Raw genomic sequence first — 19634 nt, 5'->3', positions numbered from 1 at the left:
TGTGAATGATTGAGAGAAAACGATTTACAATAGAAGAGTTAGATTCTGGAAATATTCATAAATAAAGCAGAAGATCGAGTAATTTTTGTCAGGGTTAAATTCAGTGAAAAAAAAGTGTAGCAAGGCAATGTGGAAGATAGGTTGTAAAAATTGAAAAGTATTGTTACAGAGAGTAGATTGAGAAATAGAGAACAAAGCTTGTGAGATATTATCATGTGAGTCAATGTGGGGGGGGGGGGGAAACCTGTCTGCCTCTAAGTAATCATTTTGACAAGAAATCTTCATGTGACGTTAGGATAGGAAAAGGGTGAAAAAAGAAATATCAGTGGTACAGGAAAAACAGGAAACGTGATGGAGACTGAAAGAACGCGAATCTGTAGAGGTGGAAACACAGAGACAGACGAAGAAATGTGGGGAAAACAAGAAGAAATGGATATATGTGTAAGAGACTGTTGAAGATAAAACTAGTAGATAAGGTTTTTGAAAAGGAAGGGGGTGGTCAGATCTGAAGGGGAGAAAAAAAAGAGAGAAAAAAAGGAGAAGAAATGCTGTGCATGAGAATGATTTTGTAACTGTGCTGTAAATAGTGAGATTGCCAGAATAGATTTATACTGTGAGTACCCACCCATTCCATAGCAGTGTATCAACTGCTAGATGAGCCTTTACAACAAAGAAATTTCTTTTTGTACAATATATGGGATATGATATGTCATCTAACATAGGATGTTGTAGCATATAATGAAGGATACTGAAAGCTTTTATTTTTTTCTTTTGTTTATATATATATATATATATATATATATTTTTTTTTTTTTTTTTTATGAGGAAGTCTTGCCAGTTTTCTTTCAGGCTGCACAAACAGTCCACACATTCATTAATTTGTGTGAACATGTACCTTTTTACACATCAGCCTTTCTGTGAATATTTTAAAAAGACTAGCAAAAAACCCCCAGATGAATTATTCATGATGAAACAAAAGTGATATTTTACAGGAATCAGCCAAATTGTATATGTATGGTATATTCGTTTTGTGTTCTTGTAATGCATTCTTAATATATTCACCAATTAAAGGATGCCAAAGTGGAAAGTCTTAGGCGATGGTGCCAATACACTCTTAACATCAGCATTTTGTTTATAAGAAATATTTACCCTTTGATATCACAACACACTTGAAGTGGAGTCAGGTTTTTTTGTTTTGTTTTGTGTTTTAATCCAAGTGAATATTTCAGTGAAAGCTGAATAAAAGATGGCACATATTTGTAAATTCACCTTATTAAGAATTGGCAGTCACTCCTTAAAGGAGTCCATTAAAGCAATTGTTTTGCTAGCACCACACTGTTTTACTATGTTGATCTTGAGGGAACTGTAAAATTGACCAACTGACGAGTTAGTTCTTAGAGTATGGCTCTCTTAACCCATTGAGAACAAGCTGATTTTGCTATAAATACATTTTTCATAGACACCTGCCCAAGTATCTTCGGGACTAGTCTTTAACAGGTTAAAACAAAATAATTTGAGTTATGATTTAAATACCATCAAGGAGAGTCAACCCACTCCACTATAAGATTTCATGAAACAAATTCAAAATGTAAAGAAATTTGCAAACATCTTCAGGTAATCTTAAAGTATGATTATCAATGCACGGTGGTGTGAGTGTGCTATTCTTGAGAAGTCGGCCTAGGTAGAGTTAGGGGCTTGTTGTCTAAGAACCTAATATTTGTGAAGAGTCATGCAATAAGAATCCTAGAAGAGCTTTAATTTTACAGAAGCAAGAAATATTGTCTTTGAAATTGCTGCCTATTTTGGCATACCAGGTAAGATAATTTTTATGCAGATGTATCATTCTGGAGACCGGTAATGTGCTGACTCACACACTTGTCCTGTTTACACATTACACCAATATCCACCAGAAATGTACAAGTGTCTTGAGAAACTATGACGGTGTCCTTTTGAGGGGTCATGTCTACATTGCTGCCATGGCATGAGGATATGTCAAAGAAGTGGGCAGTATGACATGTCGGGAGGTAGATTTTACCTGAACAAACCCCGATGCTGCTCTTATCATGGCTGACAGATTGAGAGGTGGGGCTGGTCCCTCCATGTCTGGAGATCCAACTCCAGAAGTTCACCTCTTTGTAGGGCTCTAGAAATCACAACAGTCACCTTAAATGAGAAGTAAATGCATGACTGCCTTGCCTGTATCGGAAGTTAATGAAATTTGATGAACGATAAAGATAAGTGTAGATAGCAAGGCCAAGGAATGGGATGACTTGTGATGCCAACATCAATATGAATTCATTAAAAAATTTTCATGGAATAACAATGCACCTATGAGGTCAGTCGGGCATGAGAAGCAATATAGCCAAGAAACAATAAAGTTGCCCTGTACAAACGCGGTAATGTTTTTCGATAAGCAAACTTAACAAATCTCAGATGCGTCTATCTATCTGTAATTATAAACGATATGCCTCAGAGTTGGGCCTTAATAATGTCGGCATGCCGATCCTATCAAGCCCCCACAATAAAGATACCTCAGTCGGGCTTATGAACAGAAATGAAATTAGAAGAAACTCGGAGGGGAGAGTCCAAGTTGGAAGATAATTGGCCAGCACGCGGGTCTCGTCGCTTTCAGGTTACATGGAGAAAACAATTTTGCAGCGATCTTGGGACATAATCAAAAGAAACCTCTTAAGTTGGGTCCCAAAGTGCAAGATGATGTAAGTAGGAGAGAGAAAGATTTGGCGGTGCAAACCAAATAATGTGCTCGAGATACATATCGGGCTAAGCCTGCCTATAACTTACTTCTGAAGGAGAGCAAAGAAGAAAAACACATCGCGCAGGGGGAAAAAACAATAACCTGATGTATTTCAGCTCATAAAAAGTGCAGCTGAATATAACTCCCAATCAGAATTTAATTTTGAGATAGAAATTTCATTACGAGCAAGATGGAAGCACCTGGTTCGATGGCGGGACTTAATGAAATGAAAAAAAAAAGGGTTTCCAATATCTTACCCCCTTGTACGATCATCTTTTCTCAGCCTGGGTTTGACACAGTTCCCCCTCTGATGAATTGGATAATTTGACAAATGAATTCTGAATGTTTTGGAAGTGTTTGCTGCCTGGATATCTATCTCGGCTAGAGGAGAGTCGCTAGCACCCCCTCTCATGCCATTTCTTCTCCACGATTCAAACCGTAATTTTTGTTTGACAAGATTTCCGCATCTCAATTCGGATCTGACTTGGACGGCGTTGATGAGATTTCCGTGCCGTTGTATCTCATACCAGAAAAGAATCTCCCCCCCCCCCCACCATGGTACTATCTCTCCCATTTCATCATTAATGACGCTGAGATGCAACAATTCTTAGTATTGTTCAATCAAGGGACTGCAGCCAGAATGTAACATAGGGCTCCGATTGGCACCCCTTCATCCTTCCCTCCCCGGACTGCTGGTAAACTCTGCGTCATCTATTAAGCTGGCCTAAGAATCTGAGTTTAATGCACTCTGGGTTTGACATCACAGATCTGACACTCCAATTTAAGCTCTCGCTCCACTGTTGCTCAATCTCTGCCCAAAGTAATGTGTCTCTCGCTATTCCTCGGACATTCCATCGCTGTTAGCTCCAGAGCCACACAAAACAATTTGCTCATCAGGCGATGGATGGTTTATATGCCAGCGATCTTAAAAACGGCATTCCGAAACAATCTAATCTCCAGGCCGATGTGCCGTTGGGAGGGGTCACCACTGGAGAGTGGAGACACCACGAGACAAAATGGTTTTTCATTAACCCTATTGCATCAGAGCTGGCAATGCCAGGTTTTCCTCGCTGGAAACATGAACGATGGCTGAATATCATTTTGACATTGACTTTGGTTCTCGCTAAGTGTTAGGCCCCGTACATTTCTCTGTCTTTCTTGTTAACAAAATATGGGTGATGGTAAATTCTGTCAATAGGGTATTTGTGAGAAAAGAATGAATATTAGTTTGATAGCATGGTTCCTGTCCGTGCCCTCTACGAGGCTATCAAATGACAAGGTGTTATATCGGCTCAAATCAATGTCTTGAGAAGTCAACAGGCAGTCTGTAAACACATCACAGCCTACCTGAATCCTCTTCTTGCTTTGCCTACTTATGTCTTGCCACCTCAAACGTGACCATTAAACTATAAACTGTCACAAAAAGTCCTCACGACAAATATCCACAGTAAACACTTTGGGCATTGCATGTAGCAGGTGATAAGTAAGATTCTTGCAGGGTATTGAGTATGCGATCAACTGCATATTGGGCAATTTTTACTTTAAAAAAAATCATTGCTCCATCGCTGGAAGTGTCTATAAAGTGGTGTTGAGGTGAACTGATTCAGGACATGTCTTTGAGGTTGGTGGAGGTGCTGATTTTTTTGGTGATCGACCCCATTGTGCCGCGAGGGCCAGGCCTCTCGTTTGACAGACTGGGCATCATCTTTGTCAAATAGCAATTTTCATCCATTTAACGACGGTCCAAATGTGAATCACATGAGCGAGGCAAACTTATTCTTGCATCGGTTCATGTGGATTTGTTTCTCTTTTGATGACCACCAGAAATGACATTGTTTGGGCAATGAGTCTGATATTACACTTTCTTCTTATTGATACTGGCCTGTGTTCACTTTCGCCTCGATGTAATATCCACACTTTTCTTCTTTTCCTTTCTTTGGCTGCAGGATATTGCAAGTTCTGGACTGAAATCTGCAGCTCGTAAAACCTGGATTACGTGCCGGTAGGTTGATGTAGTGGTGAAAGTGTTTCTGTGTCCATCACTGCTCGATAGTGGATGATGTTATGCTGTTGATGCTGAAACCGTATTGACCAATTTGCAGCTGTAAAATGTACAACACTCTTTCAGACTAGAGAAACAAAGATCAAAACCAAAACAAAACAATGAATACCTTTCAACAAAAGAGGGGAAAAAAAAAGAACCAAAGGCGTATTTAGTGAATTCAAAGATTGGAGAAAACCTCCATAAGGAAATAAAGACAAGCGAAAAGATCAAAGTGCTATCCATGTATGTTGAAAGCAAGTGATTTGGAAATAGTGCAAGATACTTATATATTGCTCCATCAAAAAGGCCTAATATCGAGTCTCAGAGAGAGCTAGCAATTGTTGATGCCATTATGCGACTGTTTGAATTGAGGAGTTTTGCTTGGAAACTTGCAATTTCCGCCAAATTTCATCCACAAGTGTAAATTGCTATCAGATTCAGAACATTGTGTTTCCAATGTTAGATCATACTGCCATTTTGGGTCACTGTCTCTGTGTGTTAAATCTGGTGTTTCTCCGTTCACCACCTGTGTTCCTCTATATCAAATCACTTGTATTTATTTATGGACTTTTCTGAGTCCTTTACATGATTATCTGATCCTTGAACCCATTTTAATGTCTGATACATTGTGTTTAAGCAATGTACACAAACAAAATGAAGTGCGGTGAATGCACAACAAAGAAGAAATGAAAGAGAAGGTAATCATTTTTGCCCATTGCTATGAACATTGAAATTCTTAAGAAAAATCCAGTATCTTTTGTGTGAGTGCCTGAGATGACATTTCAAATTACAAGGAGCTTCTTCCTGCTTGATTTCAAGAGAGCTTTGTAAACATCGACTGCACCAGTTTAGTAAGGTATCGGGACTCTTCCTTAGAATTCACCTGTGTCTTTGTGTGAGGCTCAACATCATTTTAGTGTTTAGTTTTAAACTGACTGATGCAATGCCAGCACAGGGGTTCATGTGAAAGTGAGCTGAAGATATTGCTTTGAACAAATAGAGTGAAGAGGTTTATGTTTGTTTTTATTTTTGTTGTCATTAGATAGGTTGAATGATCAGCTCATCACGCCATCGTGCCGTGATGGAATATCCACGGTTGTGATGAATTTCAAGGCATGGTGTATATCAGCTCCCTGACAGAGACCTGCTTGCCTTATTGAATTGGGGAACCCATTGGAGATAGCCCATCACCACACTTGTAACATTTGCATGTTTTGATTAAAACCTGCGTCTCCATAAAATTATTTGAATCGATTTCCCCCATTTCTCCCCCGGATAGTGCCTGTAGCGGTGGCAGTAACTTTTCTCCGTGGCATTCATCAACGGGAGCATTTTTTCTGCGATCTGGCTCCAATTGGCCATAAATTGGTCAAATTTGATTACTCCTGCACGAGAGCAGTAGAAGAGTGAACTGTGGCTAATTACTGGCTATGTCTTGACATAGACCACTCAGGGTGTCTCTGAAAGTTAAGAGTGTGGTCACATGATTGGTGTGTGGGAGGGAACTGACCTCGGGCATTCTCTTCAGAAAAAAAAAATGAGAGCATGAACACCGAACAACTCTCTCCATTGGCTAATTACTGTCACATGACTTAAAAAGCCAGGTTTTTACCCAACTCCCCAGTCCATTATCAGTATTTCTTTTTCCTCAGAAGGAGGAGGAGAAAGATTATTTTGCTTGGCTCAGAGAGAATCGCTTGTGAGAAGGACAAAGAGCTTAATTGGGGTCGGGAGTGTCTGAGTACAGATGAAAAAAAGAAAAGAAAAAAAATATCATGGAATTGTTCAAACAAGAAATCACTCAAGCAGTTGGGCCAGGACTGCTGCAGTCTTGATTTGTGATCCCAGTTTTATTTCATTAAAAACCGCAGAAGTGCATTTTATAGAGTGGGATATTGTTGGCAGACACAATGTGGAGAAACTGGAAGCATTCGGCCGAGTTGTGTCCACGCAGTCATTCCTAATTGACTTTTTCCCTCCCCCCCCCCCCCCCCCCCCCCCCCCCCCAGCGAATAAGCTAGGCCTTGCTATCAGAAGGGAATCGTTACTGTATGATAGATGACACTGTATTTAGTGCTAATCCACTGCCAATACATTGTGTTTTTGTTCATTTCCGCAACAACTAACCATCGCAAAAAGTGCCTTTGACTCGTCCGCGATCGCCACGCCACTTTGGCGAGCTGCGTCTAATGAGCCTGATGCCAGGACGGGGGGGTAAATTGGCCGCTTCGCCGCGACTTGACGATGGAGTCTTAAGAACTATAAGGCACACTGGGGGTCTAGAATTAACCACCCCTGCGCATTAGGAGTAAGAGTGGCGTAAGCCCCAAATTTGGAGAAGCGTTACTCCTCCCACTAGCCCCTCTTTGGCCGAGAAGAGTTAGGACCCCAGTATCTTGTGAACAGGAATCCGCTTTTGTGGCGATGGAGGCATCACCGATTTGGCCCATCCATCTTGCTAATAATCGGTGCTTTGTTTTGTGTGCGGCATAACCTAGGGATTAGGAAATGAAGGGTGACAGGAATTACTCGCGCTTATTTCCCCATCTCGTAGGCTGGAAGAAGAAAAATGTAAATCATAGGGAAGGGGAATCCTCCGCCTCCCCCCAACACCAAAGAGACAATTAAGAGGGGAATTAACTGGATGTTTCATGGGCTCAGCTCAAGCCAGTAGCAGGAATTTGAAATATGTATTACATTAACCGGCCTGGCGTCTTAATTGTTTGTTTGCTTGTTCCTTACATGTCAATAAAGCTCATTACATTGTAATGAAGGTAAATTTGCGGTCTTTTCTCCACAAAGTGCAGTTGCCAAGTCGATTCGACCGATCCGTCGTACTTTGCTGCAGTCGTTCATCGCTGCATTTGTTTCGTCCCTGCACATGGATTTCTGATTGTCCTGTCTTTTGCATAACATGTCTACTTTTATCCCCCTCCATTCAATTATTATGAATAGTCCATCCTTCCCCCAAGTGCCATATATCTCATATTCATGTAAGGTCAGGTAAGACTCGAAGTGCAATGTCATATTTTCAAATAAAAATCATAAGCCTTAAGAAATATATGGCATGGCAATTATGAAACCTCCCGGAATTAGTGTTGCAATAAATCTTATCTTTGTGATATTGCGCTTAATTTGTGTTTGCTTTCGCCATAAATATCAGTAGATATGAGCATAATAAATCTGAACTGTAAACAGTAAAGAAATACCAAGGAATGGTTTCATGCCTGTACATTAGTTAGACAAGCAAAGCCTGTAGACATATAGACGCAGTCCTTGAACTCTTTGTTTTATCACATCTGTTCCACTACTTCCTTTCAAATTAATATGTTTTCATATATGTATGTATTGATGTTTGTTTTTGTGTGTTGATGTGTCTGTGTGTGTGTCTGTTTCATAGAGATTTTTATTTTTGTTCGGTTTTTGAAACATTCTTTATTCCTGTTTCTCTTGACCCCAAGTTTCATCAAAATGCTATCTTTAAGTGGCTTTTTGGCAGTGTGGATAGGAAATGGAGAATTGGAAACATTGGAAAATGGCACACAACATTTTAAGATGTAGGCAATCTCCCATGAGACACAGATGAAATTATGATTATGTAATAATACCCACTTATGTGTTGCAAGTATGGAATCTTCTGGAAAAACACAGGATTGTTCCTGCTGTATTTGAGACATAAATATATCGCCTTTGCATATATACTGCCATGTAAGTTAGTGTTTTAATGGTAGACTAATAAAGTACCATGGTCACATGAGCATAATTACACAGGTATGATCATTCTGCTTTTATTACGGGACAAAACTTCACCTCACAATTCCACTGTTAATTTAGATTTTTGCAATTAGTGGGTACAAAGGTTGTGATAAGAGCCATAAACAAGCACTTATCATGGTGGCATCATACACAGGGGTATTAAAAATTTTTAATTTCCTATCGGGCTAAAAATCAAGATAATAAAATCTGAAGCTGTAGCTCCAACTTCATTGCATAGCTTACTATTGATGCTGGGGAGGAGGTTAATGAGTCTGCACCTAAAGCCCCTGTGCTGTTACTGGCTCTCTTTAATTCCATCACACAGTCATTAACTTTGCATTGTTTGGCATATCAGTGCTATCTCATCTTTCTTTGTGAGAACGGGAGACCAGATAGAAAGACGTGTGACAACCAATTTCTGTGCTACGGGATTCCATGGAAGATATTTGGGTATGGTGTCTGGTAATTGTCTGAACATTTTGATTGGTCACTAAATGACACTGGTTAAGAACTATCCCATTGCCATGGAAACTGCAGATTCATTTTTTCTTAACTATTTGTATATATAGTATAACATTCTTTGTTGAACAGGCATCTTTGATTCTTGTGGTTATTTTTGCATCTTTAATCATTGTGGTTTATTTTGCATTGCCTTGTGATGTTTGGTATTGTGAGAAATGTCTACTTCTGATCAAAAGCAATTTTTGAATTGACATTGCTTGTGATTTGTGGCACACAGTGTACCATTACTGGAAGTCGTAGTTGACCGTGCCCTTATAGAAATGTGCAAAGAAAAGATATGAAGCTTGCTGTGCTATTTGTTTTGGTTTCCTTTTGTTGCAGTCTGCTGAAAATCAAGAAACACTCCTGAAAAAACGGTGAATCTGATCATATTATTTAAAAAGTGTTTCTCACTTTTTCTTTTTATAGACAGACGGATGACCACAAGTATACAATCACGACTGCTTTACTAAATGTTTAGCCTCCTGTCTTAAAATGCTACAAAAATTTCCAAATTAAAATCACATCTGATGATATATGTGATGCTAATTTTAAGTTATGTAAACCCATAGTTTTCCCTTGAAAGGGAGTTTAAAAGAATGATTTGCATTTAGGTGTAGCTAAAACATGTTTATGAAGGTAAAGCAGAATGTACTGTGTTTTTCAGGTAACCAGGGAATGAAGCTCATCGTAACAATGAGATGGTGTTCATACGATGTTGTTCTAATGGATATACATATGATATTTTATTTCTCACATATCATTGTAGGTGATTTAAAGTAGAGATATCCTAGATTAGATACTAATTTCTGCAGGTGTAGAAAATCTGTTGATTATTGCAGGCATAATGCTGAATTTGTAAATCATTCAATCATAATCAGCATCCAGCTTTGTAGCTTTGTTCATGAGACTTTGGGACCTCAGCAATGGGCTAGAGACAGGTGTAAGCTAGTCTTGTTCCTGGCCCAACCCAGGAACTTTGAGCCTGATGGTATCAGCAGGGTTAGGTCCCGTGTAGGACCCTCCCAAAATCCATCCAAGATGTTGAATATACAGCCCTTGGCTGAAAAAACTTTGTGGGTGCCTCATACACCATCCTTCCTTCCCCCTTCTCCCCTTACTTAAACCCCTCTTTGAGGTTACTTCTTAACTCTGTCTTTGTGCGCGCGCGTGTGTATATATGTGTGTGTGTGTGTGTGTGTGTGTTAGTGTATGAACCCCTGCTTGCTGAATGGCACCATTACACTGTCAAATTCTCTGAATGAATGCATTTCTGAAATTGGAATGAATGATTTGACATTGATGAACATTTTATTCACTCATTGCAGTTTCAGAAATTCCTGACATAAAATTTGACAATTACCCTATCAAGTATAATTTTTTTTTTCTTCTTCTTGAAGCAACACTATTTTGTGCGGTCAGTTAGCTTTCATATTGATATCTGTGATTATTTTTCTCTTTTTTTTTTTTTTTTTTTGGGGGGGGGGGGGGAATGAATCCTCTTAAAAATTTCCAGGAGGTGATTCAGCGTATGTCTGCCTGCATATATTTGTGGAGAAGATATGACTATTAGATATGTGCAGGACACTAGCTGATATGCCATCCTCTGTGAAGCATGTGCTGAAATTCTAATTAGCAGAGGCAATAAGCCACTGATGACAGATCACAACGGTATCATGGATGAATCAAACAGATATATATAGCTTCAAGCGCGCTTTAATTGCCACAGCCAGCAGGCGCAGCTCGCCGGCTAATTAGTGATGGAGATCATGTTCAGAATTCTGCGGCGTTCTTCTCTTTCCTTATTTCTCCATCCGACCGACATTCTGTGTATCATGAACCTTAAGATGGCTGCACAGCAAAGCTCCTTGTGTATTTGAGGAGGAAGTTCCATGACAGTTGTTTTGTGTGACAGGTACTATCGGGGGACTGGGAGTGATATCTGCCTGGTTTGGATTCAAAGGTTTGCAACACTGTGTATTGGTTGTTCGCGGACAAAATATCGTGTTATTCAGAGCTTGTGAGTCAATCAGCATTATGCACCCACACCATGGACTGTTTTCATTTAACGTGTATCAACTGATAAGATGTTTCGTGTGTGCGATTTTCTTTCATTTCAAAAGGTTTTTGTGAACCTCGCATCACAAAGCCCCTTGCAGAAAAAGTCGTAGGCCCCAGTATTGGTGAATACAACAATAGTTCACATCCCTTCAAATGTCACAATCTGTTTTTTATTGCTGAACAAAAAGTTGCTGATAAAAAGAAAAAAAATGTTAGGACAATAAAATCTGCAGGGAAAAAAAGATGAAAACTATTACGAAGAAGAAGAAAATTTGTGTTGTTAGCAGTGGGAGAAGCAAAGGAAACTGTGAGCCAGAGTCATTAGTATCAAGATAAATTATTGCCAGAGGCCAAAGCCTTGGACCTTGATCCAAATCCAATGACTTCCATATTTCCAGAAGTAGTCAGCCTTCTATTGTTTGTGTGGCAGAATCTGCTCTCATTTCCCTGTCTGTTTTACCCTCCTGTTGCTCTTTCTTTTCATTTCCTCTTTCTTCTGTCTTCTCAGAGATGAATGGTAATGTTAGACAGTAATCTGCTTCCCTCAGAATAATGTCAATTATACCACACAGTAGGCACCCACGTTATGTCTGATGTTTGCAGCACTGCCACGTATCGAAAGTCTTCTGAAGAAACCAGATGTACCTCCAGCTCACCATTCTTCAGCCCCTTCTGAAACTCATTCCAGTCATAGGCAATAGGCCCACACACACACACAGACACACCAAGAAACACTGTATACACCATATCTTTTACAAATTGGGACAATTTTGTGAGTAATTGAATTTGCAATCAAGAACTGCACTGAGAAAGAAATGGCGTGTGAATGAAAGAACTGACTTTTTTCTATCCCATAATTCAACTGAACAAACTAAGCCAAGGGTGAGATGCATAGCCTGTGCTCTGGTCACTATTCAGGCATGGAGCTACTTAGTAGCTCCATGGTTCAGGCATACCTCCTTTGGCATGTATAGTTCAGAGATGTACTGTAAAACAATATTTTCGCGGCATGAAATTTTCGTAAATTGTGGCCAACGGCCTTTTTTTGCAGCATAAAATTTTCACGAGTTGCTGTAACATTCAATGCGTATAGTGTAGACAAGAACATTCACATGCATTTTGATTTCGCAAATCTTGGCTCTCGCGAAATTCGCGAAATTAAAATGCCAGCGAACATTCCTCGTTTTACAGTAACATACTTTGCTTGTAGAAAGTAGCGAGCTTGAGTTTTTCTGCGTCAGCTTGTGAGATTGATTTTTGCATCCTGACCCCAAACCTAAGGATTCTTGTGTATGACCTAATACCTCTAGAGTTTTTGTGATGGTTTGTCACCGTGATACCTGGTAGGTCCATAAAAAAAGCCTCTTATTCTAGAAGTTCATGAAGGGTGTAGGTAATTCTTTTTTTTTTTTTTTTTCAAGGGGGGCTTGTAGACCCAGGCTGAATGGCATAGTCTGTCAGCCTGGAAGCCATGTTTGTGATAAATTTAATTACTTCCATCATACTAGCGAGCAAAAATTTTGAGAATTGCCCCCCAAAGTTCTGGGTAAAGGTTTTGACTTGACCCATTTTCCCCTCACCTCCCAATACTGACACTATCTATGTCACTTATCACACAACAAAATATTTGTCAGAACTTTGAGAAGGGCCTACAGAGAAAAAGAAACAAATCCTAACAAACAACTTTTGACAATGGTTTTCTAGAAGATTTTGCCTTAAGGGTTGCAGCTGTCTTTGGTAATCTATTGTGAAACAATTGATAGTAGAATGGTAAATGTTACATTGAAATTGAACATTACATGAACAAGTCACTGAATCTTAAAACTTCACATGTTCTTGCAAACCCTTGACAGAACAATGAAGGGAGAGTTCATTAGATATTGTCAAAGTCAGAAAGATGAGACTCTTAGCTTTAAATGATATCTAATATCTCAACATTGGACATTCTTAACCCACTAAAATAAATGATTGAAATCATGGAGGTAGTAATGCTACTTTTGAGAAAAAGGTTTTGAAGTTAAAGCATTGTCCAGCATACTGAATCAGCCTTAGGGTAGATGGAACAAAAAGGGGATTTTATATTCCATGGTAACCGCTGTGTGGGGATTATAGAGATCTACCTGAAACTTAGCATATTCACTAATAACATTATGTTCATGATTATACCACAGTATGACAGCACCTGTGCCTAAGGTTTCTGTACTATTTTCACCTACACTGTCACACACTGAGTGAAAAATGGAGAAAACCAACAGATAAGAAAAGTATCTACATAAAAAAGCCAACAACAACCCCAAAACAATGACAACTAAAATATTCTTAACACTTTGCTTTGTTTGGGGTTTATGCTTCTGATATTGGAAGTTTGAATTTGAATTTAGAAAATATTGAAGTACCTACACATGCCAAGTCAATTGAACGTGTATTTTTGTAGCCCTACTGGATATTCAACCTGTGTGACTTTTGGTAGGTTTTGTGCTGTGCCATCATACGTGTTGACGAACATGTGTGCTACAAAAAATTATCTTTTGCTTTAACATCAAAGTATGGGAAAGGGGTCACAGATGACACGGTAACCGTAAAGCGATCAGTCAATAAATGGAGTCATCCTTCTAGAAAGAAAAACAAAGCAAAACTGAAAATGGGTGTTGAGCAACTTTGATGACACATCGTAATTAGAAACCTTGGTTTCCCTTTTGTAAAAAGAACACCCAAATGAATGGATAATGTATGTGTCAAGCCAATGAAACAAACACTTTTATGACCTGTAGCATAAAGCTGATGATAAGATCTTTTACCATGAATCAAAGACAGAGTCATTCTTGGAATTGCCCATTTTTTTCCTCACTTTGCCTACTGGATGGAAGATGATGACTGTTTTTATGCTTTCCAAGAAACCAGTGTATGGGAAGACGTGAAATGGTTGTATATCTGGCTATAGATTGCTTGTTGGAAACCCAAAGTGTTTGTATTTGTTAGTTTTGCTCGTTATAATCACTGAATTTCTTGGTTATTCTTGTTAGAAGCCATGGGGTATACACAGCCAAGACACCTGTTCTGAATGCACAGGAGTGAGTAGAAACAATTTTTGGATTGTGGAACATTATATTCCTTTAGCATTTTAGCATTCTGATGTGATCAAAGTTATATGCATATTTCTCCAGTCTCCATCATCTCTACTATAAGTTTGAAAAGAAATCATAGATTTGTTATCAATTTTCATTTAGTTTTACTCTCAGTTACTCCTTGACTGATTAGTTTTTACATTATAGTGTGTCGGTTTCATTTTTCGTCAGTGTTTTCACAATCTTACTGCTATGGGCTGTCTTACTCTTATGTTTAGGGAGTGGTTAAGAAGAGAAATAGTTGAGTGTTTGTATGTTTTTGGTGGTGTATTTCTGTGTTTGGGCATCTAAATGCATAAGAGATTAATGTAAGGAGATTGTACAGAAATTGATTTGCAATATGCCATCAAGTTGTCCATGAAAACAATTAACACAACTTATACAGTGTCAAATCAACAGCAGGAGAATAATGACGCATTGGAGAAACATGATGGAGGAGCGTAAATTATTAATGAAATTGATAATGTAGGAACATATAGACACAGGAGACAGGAAGAGAATGTGAGAGAAGGGGGGGGGGAGATGGAGAAATAAGCAGAATAATAGTTGTGTGATTAGATAAACCCAGGATTTAGTGCATTAGTCTTATTTCATTGCTTTCTATTTTCCATCAAAATAATAAACTCCATTGCAGTTTGTTTTGCAAAGAGTGTGAAGAAAAAGAGGGATTGCTTATTAGGCATAAGCTTTGAATAGAGGCATTGCTTAAAGGTAAAACATAGTTTCCATTTGATTGCAGAAAGTGTTGAGTTTTACTGTAAAATAGAGCTATATGCGAGCATTGTGTGAAAAAGAAACCACTGTGGCAACATGATTTCAGTTTGGAAACAACAAAGCTGCAAAATATTACCCAGAAAGGTACGCCAGAAGTGTATTGCAATCTTACAGTATTCCCCACTGTGGTTTGCTATGAGATGTTTATTAATCTATGACATTAATTACGATATTGGCCTATTGAGCCACGGCAGAATCTATCAGGCAAGAGTGAATCGTATGAGTGACTTGTTACTTGCATGTGATTCAATACTACTGCTCGGGAACATTTTGATCATGACATACTAGTAATGTTCAACCTAGCCCACTACTGAATAGGGAAGGTGCTTCTGGATCTAAAAGTCAGGTACACCAGCTTTTATTATTTTACACTTTTATCTTAAAATACTCCACAACAACTCAGTATCCTGGCAAATCGAGTTAGCCAGACAACTTTCCTGGTAGAGCCTTTGAATATATTGCAAGCAAATTCCAAATGGTGGAAGATGAATTTTGAGCCCTTCTGAGAACTATGTTTGAACTTTAACAGCGTTTCCAGTATCAAAGATCTGAGCTGAGCTGCGTGATCCTATAACATGGTACCGGTGTCTTTGATGTTTCTGAAGTAATTAAGCTGTGAAAGTATTTCAATGGGATATGAATGTGACATACTTCAAGACGTGAATATTCGAGAGTGACTGGATTTATCACACTACCCCCCCTTACGTTTCCCTTTAGACAGCAGTGTTAGGATAGTGACCACTGATAGGCTAACATTGATAAAGAGCATATCTTTCGAGTTTATATTTCAGATGTAAAGTAAATTGAGTTATGATAATGTTTAATAATGTCTGTTAAACAAACAAACAGACATAATCAAGGTATTGCCTATCAAACAAACTTGCTCATTGATGGGAGGGGGGGGGGGATGGGAGGAGACAGAGAGAGAGAGAGAGAGAGAGAGAGAGAGGGGGCAGGCAAAGTGATTGTGTCAAGACACACAGGACCACACTTATTGAGGAAAAAGAGAGAAATAGGAGAGGAAATAAGGGGTGGATGTTGGAGAAGGAGCAAGGAGAGGGATGGGGTTAAGATGGCAGAGATGTAAACCAGGAATAAGAGGAGGGGAGCCATCCAATATCCATGTTCATTCCCTCTTACATCTGCTGGTGTCTGGTATCAACCTATTTTTGTCAAAATATTCTCTGGATTTGTTGTCCCCTAGAACAAGGGGAGGTCGCCATTTTTAGTTCTCTCATTATGTCTCTTCCTCGCACTTGTTCCTCATTTCGTCGTCTTTTGCCCGCCCTGTTTCCCTAGACTCACTGATGATGTCATGAGGTTCATCATCCCTGATTGGCTGATAGGGAGAGACATGACATTGTTGTACTGAGTCTCAGGGAAGGAACCACACCAGCCCTTCCAAAGTGTTTAGCAATTCTGCATGCTCCGCTGATGAGGTCATGTGACCTTAATTCAGCCGAGGGGGATCAAAGGTCACTGTAAATTTTCCCTCGTCTGCCTATGAAAACTGTTGACTGTACCACGTCATTTAATTTGCATGGTGAAAGTGAGAGTAAAGTCCCCCCACCAGCCAAGAGGGAGGAGGGACCGATGGTGGGGAAACAAAAGCCACCAATTTACCGCTTTATCACAATTAGCGAACTTTCCACTTGTCCTCCGCGATATGAAAAGAGCCAAATGGCATTTTGAGCAGGTGTCTAAATCCTACCAGCCCTGGGCGAGTGTCTTGTGGAACATCGGCCTTGGCTGACTCAAGTCTTGCTAGACTGGCTTGTCTTTGCCATGGCAGGAAGAAGAAGAAGAAAAAAACTGCCTACTTGGCTGTTTGCTCATCAGTTTCCTAATTTTAAGGCATTTCATCCTGGACTTTCATAATGTGGGTCGTGTGAGGTCAAGTCTACTTGGGGAGAGAAGAAAAAAGAACCCTCTCCCCTTTCCTTGTTTGTACTCCAGAGATGATGTATGAGCAGTGTTGATTGAAATTCCATGGGCCATTTACATGGCCGAACGAAAACAAGTGTGACTTCGGGAGTTGTCTGGGCACTGCTGTAATGGGTTTTCTTTCTTTTGATCGAAATTGTTCCTCTACCAGTGATGAGGAAAGGTTTAAGTTTTTGAGGGTTGGTGATAAGATTAAATGAAATATTTGCTGGCCCTCTTACTCTTCACTTTCTTTCAGACAAGCTCCTCCTTCCCCTCTCCTTGTGGGAGAGCTTTGTCCCCGAGAGTCATTAAGACAGAAGGGCAATCTGATAGGATTTATTCATCATTTTTACAGGGGGTGGGGTTAATATGACCCTTTTCAAAGAACATAGCAGTTTGAGTTGTTAGAAGCTTGGAATGTTTAATGCTTGATAAGGACAGTGGCTATGTAGTCTTTGTCTGCGGGTTGTTTGGTGGGGGTGCTTACGGAGTTAATGCATATTTCCTTGAGGCAAGGATCTTACTGCAGTACATATTTGGTTTGGTTGACATCTTGCCTAGAAAAAAAATCTTAGTAAAGTATTCTATACAGATGTGCGTAATTCAGGGATTTGTGTTTTCCATATTTATAATGAAAAGAGAAAAAGATGATGATGTGATGATGACCGTGGTGGTATTGATGTCTGTGATTATGTTAACTATTTCATTTCATTTCATTTTATTTCACTTCCAACAACACAAAATGTTTACATACATATAGGCCCTATTCACACAAAATCAATGCAATTTTGTAACCAAAACAAAACAAAAACCAAAAACACGATGAACTGACAATAAATACTGTGGCCTTTCTGATTATACTGAATTAGAATCACAATTATTAGAAATGGAGGAGACATACTGAAAAGCAGAGCTTACATTTTGCAGTCTCATTGTGGACAATAACTAATTATTGAATGGAACTAATAAAACTATTAAACAAAGGCAAATTGCCTTAAAAGAAGCTAAAGAGAAACATGTAGGCCTACACACACATACAAACACACACACACACATACAGAAACATGCAAACAAACACGAGGCATCCTTTTTATAAAGAGAGAGAGAAAGAAAGAAAGGAAGAAAAAAAGAGGAATTAGTATGGAGGGAGTAACAGAAAGAGACTAACCATTCTTCATTTCAAAATCATCTTCCCCATGTAAAAATTGTATTGTTTAACCATATACTACAGGACATCCAAGCTTCTTGTTGCTCAGAGCAACTAGGTGATCCTGGACCCGTGTCTTTATCAGGTCCATTGGTATAATAAAACCTGTAATAAGACAGCAATCTGAATGGGAATATGCTTCTTGTATTAGGTGGTGCTTAAAAGTCATTATTGATCATCAGTCAATCAAAATTTACCATTTAAGATATCACAAAATTGATCGTGGAACTGAAATAATTATTTATTTTCTTCAGAGTACTTTTCTTTTTGTTAGGATATTTGTTGGAATCGTCAAAAAGAATAAGCATATGCTTTGCATCAATGTAATTTTGAGTCATACTGTACAGCAAGATATCTTTGCAGCATAACATTTTTGCGAATTGCCACTTGCATTCAAATACATATAGTGTAAACAAGAACTTTTGCATGTATTCTAATTTTGCAAATTTTGGCTCTTAAGAAATTTGTGAAATTAAAATGCACATGAACATTTCTGGTTTTACAGTACTTAGTACATTTACACCACCTTTCTCTTCATTTGATACTGATGAACTTTGGCTCACTATGAGGGCTTTACATTAATTACAAGAAGTAGCACATTGGTATACCAAATCTTACCATCACCTTCAATGGCATGTAATGACAATGAAGAGCTTACATTCAGCTCCGGTCACTCTATTTTCATTACTTGAACTCAGTATGTGCTCTCTTGGTCACTGAGAAAGATGAACCTTTTCATCATTTTTTCACATCATAGCATCCATGATCCTGGCTTGGAAGATTTTTTTTTTCTTTTTTTTTTGCGAGCTCCATTATTGTGGAAGCCTTATTTTTATTTTCTTAGGTTATAGCAAACATTTCAGTGGACTTACCAATAACTAAAGAATGCATAAAGCCTGGAGCCATGATACATTTGTGTTGAAAATCTAGTGTCATGGAATTGTTCTCAATGGGCTAGTTGCACCCTCTGATGGTTTAATTGTTCCTAAGAACCAAACGCTATCTCTTTGATGAGCCTTTGTTCGCGGGAAGAAGAGTCCGACATGAAGATACAGCGGTAACGGGCAATTTCTAAGCCCGCAAATGCATTAACATTTGCGTTTATGCAAACGATTCTTGTAATTGCCTGAGAAGTGAGCCGTTGGAGGGCATGCGAGAGGGTCTGCTGCGCAGCGCTCCTGAAACGGGATATGATGTGAAATTGGAACGTGGAGAACATTTGGATTTGGTCGGCAGCAAATTCAATTGCTCGTTTGCATACACTTTACAGAACTCCGTACTCTCATCTTCTTCTTCCTGCTGTGTTCTGCAGAATGTAGGTAGAGGGCTTTCCTTTGGTGGGAGTGCTAAGGGGGAGAAGAAGGGAAGGGTAGGGTAGGTATTGAGAAGTGTGTGGTTTCTCTTTTCACTGCCATCTGCTTTATCATTACCTCCCTAGCTTATTCATTCCTTTACTATTCTGACAGTGATATGACATGGAAAAGT

General features: G+C 39.1%; 1 protein-coding gene across 5 annotated transcripts in view; it reads left to right on the top strand.

Moving 5' to 3' along the window:
- LOC139743465 (zinc finger homeobox protein 3-like) overlaps positions 1 to 19634 on the top strand; it is a 242178-nt gene that overhangs the window by 71252 nt on the left and 151292 nt on the right. For all 5 annotated transcript variants that reach the window (XR_011711761.1, XM_071653946.1, XM_071653945.1 and 2 more), the window contains exon 3: positions 4702 to 4757. The gene's annotated coding sequence lies outside the window, so the exon portion shown is untranslated. The remainder of the gene's footprint in view (positions 1 to 4701; positions 4758 to 19634) is intronic.

Source organism: Diadema antillarum, unplaced genomic scaffold (assembly GCF_040938485.1).
Source record: "Diadema antillarum isolate AM-2024a unplaced genomic scaffold, OU_Dant_1.0 seq00001083_RagTag, whole genome shotgun sequence".
Classification (NCBI taxonomy): Eukaryota; Metazoa; Echinodermata; class Echinoidea; order Diadematoida; family Diadematidae; genus Diadema; species Diadema antillarum.
The sequence above is the reverse complement of the archived record's forward strand: the minus strand, read 5'-3'. Positions and strand labels throughout refer to the sequence as shown.